The 8,939-nt window shown below is 36.0% G+C and overlaps 1 pseudogene; it reads left to right on the plus strand.

The window, feature by feature from the left end:
- The first annotated feature begins 1,816 nt into the window (after positions 1 to 1,816).
- Positions 1,817 to 2,210, plus strand: LOC114204764 (non-histone chromosomal protein HMG-14 pseudogene; annotated as a pseudogene).
- The last annotated feature ends 6,729 nt before the right edge of the window (positions 2,211 to 8,939 follow it).

Here is an 8,939-nt window from a genome sequence, read left to right on the forward strand (position 1 = left end):
TGCAAGACTTAATTTTCACTCCTATTCACATGGTCCTAATACCATCTACCTGGTGCCACTTGCAGGGATGTTGGGAAACTCAAAAGAAAAAAAAATTAACCTCCCCAAACTAGCCACTTCTACTACATGCAAAGTTTTTTTTCTTTAATGGTAAAGTATATATGATCTAAAATCTCAATCTCACCCTGAGATCATGTCTGAGACTTAACCGACTGAGCCATCCAGGCGCCCCTCTGAAACTTACTTTATCAATAGTTCTTCACAACTACCTCAATGTTTTTTCACAGCCTCCTCTTATTTGCTGTAAACTTATTATTCGTCATCGCTAAACCTCTCAAGTTGTGATGATTAAATAAGAAAAAGATCAAATGAGAGGATTCATTTCAGCTGCTAATAACAGAAAGCCCCAAGTAACAATTGCTTAAATAAGGTAGCTTATTCCTTTCTCGTGTAATAGAATTCAGTTGGAGGCTGTTTGGGGCAGGAATGGTAGCTGCATAATTATCAGTCTCCTTTTAGCTTCTTCAGTGCCACGGTGATCTCAAGCTCAAAGATAAGTGCTCCAATGCCAATTGGCAGCAGGAAAGAGGAAGGAGAAAGAAGGACCGGATGCCAGCTTTCACTATAGCTTATCTGAAGAAACTTAATCACCTAGTCACACAAAACTGCCAGCCACAATCTTTTGGTCTCAAGTTCCGCAGGCATGAATCAGAAACCAACCCAAGATGCCTCATTACATTTGAGGAAGAGGGTCATTTATCCCCTTCCTTCTCTTGGATGGGAGATGGGATTGCAACAGAGAATGTTCCAAACTAGTTCTCACCAAATCCTGCTGCATCTCCAGCAACCTTACTGTTTTAGATCCTTGTGTATGACTCATCCAGCAGCTTCACAGACATGTTCTTTGAAATTTCAGCTTGTTAATCTGACTCATAGCACATTGTAACTTGGAGTTCAGACAAAGCTTCCAACATAACATCCTGTGACACTAGTAGAAAAGGAAGACCTGATTTTTTGTAGCCAGCCATCTTAATAAATTTTCTTTTTAGTTCAAATAGATTTTTAGTTCGGTTTCTTGGTTTTCTTTGGTGTTCAATTACATCATCAGAAAACAAAACTTTTTTACTACATTTATTCCACATAGTACCTTATTCCATTACCATATTGAACGATCACAGTGCCCATTACAATTCTTGCCTTGTTCTTAATTTTAATGGGAATGACTTTAACATTTCACTATACATATTTACCGTTGGTTTCTGAAATGTACTCTTAAGGTGTTTAAGACTTGTACAGCACTAATCACGTTTTATCTCCTTTTATTTCCATGAAATAAATTAAGTTTCCTAATGTTGATCTTTATATAACTAGAATGTGGAAATTTCCCTTAATAATAGTCTATAACCAGTTGCCCCCTTCCTTGAAACCATTACACTATTCACCCCCTTCCAATATAATTCATACTGCTCCTTGCAAAGATCTCTGAAATTCTATTTTCAAATTTCTTTCTTAGTCCTCTTTCTCTTCCAGCCTATAGGTATTTTTTTTGTTTGTATGGTTTGGTTTTTTGGGTTTTGTTTTTGTTTTTTGGGTTTTGCGGGGGATTTGCTTGTTTGGTTTTTGTTTGTTTGTCTGTTTAATTTACGTGTCCGTGTCTCTGGGTAGACTGAGCTCTTTAAAACAAAAACTGCTACATTTTTAGCTGTCTTCAGAAATTATCAGGCGGCTCACAGAAGCTCAGGCAGTGGCAGGAGCCCCATGGGCCAAGCAGCCCAGCTTCGTGAAGGCTGTGGGCGCTCTGGGCCCTGCCACCATGATGCCCTAGAAGAAGGTCAGCTCTGTCAAGAGGGTGGGAAAGGAGGGGCCCAAGAGGAGATCTGCAAGGCTGTCAGCCAAACCTGCTCCTGCAAAAGTGGAAACAAAGCCAGAAAAGGGGACAGGACAGGATAAATCTTCAGACAAAAAAGTACAAAGGGGAAAAGGAGGGGAAGGGAAAATAGGCTGAAGGGGCTAAGCAAGAAACAAAGGCAGACTTACCTGCAGAAAATGGAGAAACTAAAAATGAGGTGAGTCCAGCTTCTGATGAAGCAGGAAAGAAGCCAAGTCTGATTAAAATCATTACTATGTCTTATCAGTGGTCCCTGTCTCCCTTCTTGTACAATCCCAAGGAATATTTTTATCCACTATTGTGTAAATGCAGGTTTTTTTAGTGGCTCTAAAAACCTTTTTAAGAAGGAGGGAATCCCACCTCAACCCATTTTTTAAAGTGAAAATGCTTTTTGTTTTTAAGAGACAATCGCTTCTCAGCCTTTTGGCTAAGATCAAGTTTTTTTAAGAGACAAAATCCTTTGCTGTTGTGTATTTTCTGGTATGACCAGAAAGAAGTGGGATATTGAACGTGGGAGGCTTTGATTGCCTTGGGTGTCAGCTTAACATTCCACAGATGGGGTAGTTTTTCTATCCTATAAGATGAAGCATACTAAATGGCAATTTGGAGTCAATCGTGCATTTAATATGTCTTGAACATTTTAAATTACTTCTATTCCCATGTTGCTTTTGGTAGAATCGTTTCCTAAAGAAACCCACTCCTTGATCTTGGCATTCCCTGTCAGAATTTTGTTCACTCTGTCACATCCTCGTTGTGGTAGTCCAGTTTTCTAGAAACTCTGTTAATGTGTTGTGCAAGATTGAAAATTTATGTAGTGTATAGGATATTAAATTGTGAATTAATGGGGTGTAACAATGTAACAGTGTATCAACATTTGGAGATACTGGTACTTGATACACTGTTAAGGAAAATCTGCCTCCAGATTTTAAGCGGGGAGGTCACTGGAATAACTTTTAGAAAATAGTCACAACTACATGATTTTTTTTTTAGATTTTCTGTACATATGTTAAGAATTGTATACAAATGAGATGTCTGTACTGATCCTCAGAACAACCAATAAAAACTCAATTATGAAAGAAAAAAAGAAATTATCATAACGCCTGTCATGTAATCGATGCTCAATAAGTACCACAATGACTTATAGGACACTGCCCTCTGCACTTGATTATGTTAAATAAACAAATAAACAAAAAATACAAGCCAGTATCCAGGGTGAACATAGAGGCCAAAAATCCCAACAAAATACTAGCAAACTCTATTGAACTACACATTAAAATGATCATCTGCAATGATCAAGTGGGGCTTATCTGTGACAGGCAAGGGTGGTTCAATATTTGTAAGTCAATAAATATAATACACCACATTAACAGAATAAAGGATAAAAATCATGATCATCTCAGTAGATGGGAAAAAGCATTTTACAAAATTCAATATCCTTTCATAATAAAAGCTCTCAACAAATATAGAAGGAATGTAACTCAACCATAGTAAGGGCCATATATGACAAGCCCACAGTTAATATTATACTCAGTTTTAAAAAGCTGAAAGCATTTCCTTTAAGATAAGGAACAAGACAAGGATGTTCACTCTTACCACTTCTATCAACATAATACTGGAAGTCCTAACCAGAGTAATTAGGCAAAAAAAGAAATAAAAGCTATCCACATTGGGAAGGAAGAAGTAGATTAACTCTATTTCTGATAAAACTATTCTCTGTCCCTCTTGGTTAGTATTTATATAGAATAATTTTTGTTATATCTTAGTTTTCAACCTTTTTTTTGTAAGGCATTATCATTTGCCAACAACACATAGCTATTTATTTTTAAATCAAACCTGATGGTCTTGGTCTTCTAACAGGATAATTAATTTATTACATTTATTCTAATTACTAATATATTTGTATTTATAACACTTTAAAATAAGGCTTTTAGTTTACTATCTTTTTCTTAGTATCTTGTTTTTCTTTTCCTGCTTTTTGTTGACTTGATAGAAATTTTTTCCTGGTTAAAAAATTGAACATTCTATTTCTATTATTGCAGTGGCTTTGTTTCCTTTAAAAATTTTAACATACACACTTAATTTTATTTCTCCCTACTAAAGTCTAAAGTTAATCAATAATTACTACCATCTTTCAAAAGATTCAAAGTTATGTAACACATTGTATTTTCTTCAGGTACTCTACCTTGTTTGTAAGGCCTTGCCAAATAGCTATTATTAGTGATGGTCATAATTTTAGTATTTTTAAGTTTGTTAGGTCAATTGCCTTGTTCCCTATTTTTTTTCTCAGTTTCCAAACCTTTTTTTTTTAAGATTTTATTTATCTATTTGAGAGAGAGGGAGAGTGAGAGAGAGAGAGAAGGAGCTGGGGGAGGGGCAGAGGGAAAGGGAGAAGCATATTCCCCACCCAGATATTCATAAACACAAAAGCACAAATAAAATGTTGCCTGTAGATCCTCACCGACAGTCATGCTGAAGGATGTACTTCAGCAAGAAGAAAACTGAATTATTAAAACTTTGGAAGGGCACCTGCTACATGACTCCTAATCTGAGTGTAGAGGTATAATATGCGGCCTAGGAACCATTTTTCTCTAGCACAACATAAAGCAGATGAAATTTTATATCCTGAGCTTAAAGAAAAAGTTAACCTAATCAAGTTAGTGCAAAATTCTATGAGGGCAATGTCCACTGATAATTAAGATTTTATGATGAGTATGGTTATTTTGTCTGATTTATCCAATGTCTGATTTAGGGGGGGTCTCCTACTATACAAAATTGATATTTCCTTTATAGAAGTCTTCATTTTGTTATTGTCATCATTTACTATAGATCAAGATCAGATTGATTGTTTCATTAAGCACATGAGGAGGAGTTAATTATACAGTTAAAACAATACTGGCATTTTGAATTAATGAATATGCCAATTTGTTTAGTTCAATTTATATAAAGAATTTACTATAATCACATCTGATAAACTTGGAAGTTTAAGAAACAATTCTAAACATTTTTATTCAAATAATTGCTCAGCACATCTGTCAATTACTTGTTAATTGACTGAAATAGGACTACATAACTATGCCATCTGTCACTAACACTCATTCCAAATACCAGTTGATCCCTTAGTGTTAAATGCAAATTGACCTGTTCATTCAACTACTAAATTTTATCTGTTTGATTCAATTATGCCACTTTGCTACTTTTTTATGCTCACCACACATCTGGATTTATTTTTGCCATGGCAGTAATTATGACAATAAACATCAAAATGTGTATCATTCAACTACTATAGTCCTCTTCAATCTAAACATAGCTTTAGAATAGATTCATTTGACCCTTAGATTTTAGCTCTATTATTTTGTTTAGTAGTCCATGTAATTCTCTATTATTTATAATTTTTATTTTTTATTTTTTTTAAAAGATTTTATTTATTTATTTGAGAGAGAGAGAGAGAATAAGAGAGAGAGCATGAGAGGGGGAGGGTCAGAGGAAGAAGCAGACTCCCTGCTGAACAGGGAGCCCAAAGTGGGACTCGATCCTGGGACTCCAGGATCATGACCCGAGCGGAAGGCAGTCACTCAACCAACTGTGCCACCCAGGCGCCCTATTATTTATAATTTTTAAACCCAGATTGATAGAAATATTTTTTAAATACTAATACCTGGTACTAGCATTGTTGAAAATCTACTAGGAATAAGATAAAAATATGAGAAATCTTCAATGTCATTTTGATAAAATCTCTGAAAAGAAAACAACTTTGTATTCATTTAAAGGATGAAATAAGGGGCGCCTGGGTGGCTCAGTTGGTGAAGCATCTGCCTTCGGCCCAGGTCATGATCCCAGCGTCCTGGGATCACGCCCTGCATTGGGTTCCCTGCTCAGTGGGAAGCCTGCTTCTCCCTCTCCCACTCCCCCTGCTTGTGTTCCTGCTCTCGCTGTGTCTCTCTCTGTCAAATAAATAAATAAAATCTTTAAAAATAAATAAATAAAGGATGAAATAAACAAAGAGATGTTCAAAGCTTCCCGTGTGGAGATGTTTTTATTCTTTGTCTAACACATGGGATTCTGTACAAATTATTCTCATTAAAGCTAATGATAATCTTGATTGTAACTTCCCTAGGGTCTCAGTGGGAAATCAGAGGCTGACATTTCTAAAGTTATCTAAAGATAAAGATAACTTCCCAATTATTCTATAGCATGGTTATCCACTACTTACAGGCCACAGTTTACTTGAATTGTTTTAATGCTCTTGTATGTATAACACACAAGAAAATCACCATGCACAACTGGCATTACCAATGTTGTACCAAAAGTTAGGCATCTCATTACACCAGATACTGTATTGTGCTGCTCTGAAATCCTCCTCAGGACTGAAACACTCATTTCTTCCATTGCTGGGAATGTTGGTGGACAGCTCTCTGATTATCTCCAGGAATTAGCCGCAGCCAGAGAGCAGACTGGCCCAAGGTCAACCCCCTCCCCAAGGGTGGCCTGCATTCAATGACTGGTAGATACAGGAGATAAAATCCTGGTTTCTTGCCTCAAAACATAAAAATTCTGAAGGGCCATACCAAATGGAGGGCTTTGTAGGATTATCGGAGGCCACAGTTGAAACTGCTTCATAGCTCACCTTCTTGGTCTGCTCAGTATTGCTCCAATCATGTTTCCTAGCTGTTCACAAGAGCAATCCCCAATAAAACCCCTGCATATAAATCTCAGAATCTCAGAATCTGTTCCTTGGAGAACCTGTCCTAAGGCACTTCATTTCCTTGATTTATGTGATGTTTCAGTGAAAGCAATGTAACATTTCATGTTTTATATGAAAAAAAGCTTCACAGTCAATAGAAGAAGCGAGAAAGAACTGAAAGACCTGGGTACTATAACCTGGTAAGCTGGGGACATTTTGAAACACATTTTCAGTTATCAGCTGGAATTAGTTTTAAAAGCATTCACGGAACTGGTTTTCTCAAAACAGCGGGTAGAATTTCTACTAAAGAAATGTAGCAATACACCAGATGAACTGGAAATGAAGATGGTGCATTTTGTAGTAGCATTTAATTAGCTATAGTGTTTGCATTGCCCCTGAACACAAGTGATAATTTGTCAGAGAAATACTCCATCATTTAAAAAAAAAAAAGGAAGAAAGAAATATCATATGTAGTATATTAATTAAAACATTTCGGGTAGGATAAGTTTAACTTAGTTATATGAAAATGCACAAATATATAACAATTCGGGCTCTGGCTAGTGAAGCAGGATGAAGATAAAGAGAGTTAAATTAAATCTAAATCTACTCCATGACAATCTGATCTCCACCAGGGCTGTTGAAATGGTAGACTATTTTTGTACTTCCTGATAGGCAAAGAAACATAGCAGATCTATTAGACTCCTAGATTCTGGGTCACTTCAACACCTGCCTCCTGCACAATTTGGGAATCTCTAAGGAAGTAGCTCATTTATACCACCTAAGCATGGTTTCAGTCACAAATTATACAACTATAATTTGTTATATAAACAAAGTCGATCAAGCCAAATATAAACATACGTCCAGATGTTTCACTGATTTTAATCATTGGGAAAGCAAAAGCTCTCCATTAATGAATTGGGAACTGATAAATCAGCATTACATGTGTTCAAAATTTGTTTACTAAGATTACACACACACCCACACATCATTACATTTTTGCTCTTCTAAGGAATAGAGAATAAACTCATGAGCACTGCAGTACCCGTGATTAATCACCAACAGCTGTGCATTATATAATTCTACATATGGACCAGAAGACACCAGCTCTAGGAACCCAGTGTCCTATTAATCATGCTTAAGGCTTAGGGGTATCTTGAGGAACACATTTGTGTTGATGAACAAATATAATCTATTGAATTAATATTCTACAACTGAAGTTTATCTTTCTTTCATCTTTATCAGTAGTGAAGGCAAAAACATAGTTTTATAAACAGCATTTGACTATGAATTCATTCTATAAAGATAAGCAGTTATATTTTTTAATAGATCTATATATGTGTGTAGTACTACATTAAACCTTGGATCTACCAAAATTGCAATAATATAAAGGCCTATAACATATGCTTGACATTGACTTAATTTCTTATGTCAAATTAGAAGGAGCAAGCAGAGGCTTATTCTTGAGTCAACAGACAACTAAATTAATGTTGCTAGCTATGGTGATAATCAGGCAACAAATTATGATAGAGATTTATATGTCCCCAATTACTAAAAAAGGAACACAAAACCCAGACCACCGAAAATAAAGCATTAGCTTTAAACTCTGTGGCCAGACAGAATGCAACTAGTAAGAATAACAGCAAATTTTGTAATACCTATCAAATCATGTGATCTCATTTATAGCTCTAATTTTTAGATTTTATTTTTTTCTTTTTTCTTTTTTGGCATTGCCTTTTTTTGGGGGGGTTCTTTGTTTTTGGTTTTTCTTTTTTAATATAAATTCAATTAGCCAATATGTAGTACACCATTAGTTTCAGATGTAGAATTCAATAATTCATCAGTTGCATATAACCCCCAGTGCTCATCACGTCACGTGCCCTCCTTAATGCCCATCACCCAGTTACCCCGTCCCCCTACTCATGTCCCCTCCAGCAACCGTGAGTTTGTTTGTTTCCTATTAACTGAATGGGAAGTAATCAGAGAGGGAGACAAACCGTGGGCATTGTCTTTGAAAGATCATGATTTGCAAATAACTCATTCAAGAGGAATGTGTTTGCAGCCCCCACTGTGTACCAAGCATTATGTTGTCATGTGGGAGACTAAGGGGATTAAGACAAAACTTGCCTTCTAGGAGCTTCCAGTCTGAAAGAAGATAGATTAGAAATAATGGCAATAAAATAAAGATGAGTGCTAATAAAGGCACAAATTACTTCGATAGCAGAGAAAGTGGGGAATTAATTCTGCCAAGGTCAAGGGAAAGTGTGGTTAGGACATTTGAAAGGAAGAATAAACAGAATTTTTCTAGTCAAGACATGGAAGGGAATTCCAGATAAAGAAGCACAAGGGGCTAAATCACAGAGACCTGAAATA

The sequence above is a fragment of the Eumetopias jubatus genome, unplaced genomic scaffold (assembly GCF_037043125.1).
Source record: "Eumetopias jubatus isolate StellerSeaLion01/CBP00866 unplaced genomic scaffold, mEumJub1_p1.0 scaffold_5, whole genome shotgun sequence".
NCBI lineage: Eukaryota > Metazoa > Chordata > Mammalia > Carnivora > Otariidae > Eumetopias > Eumetopias jubatus.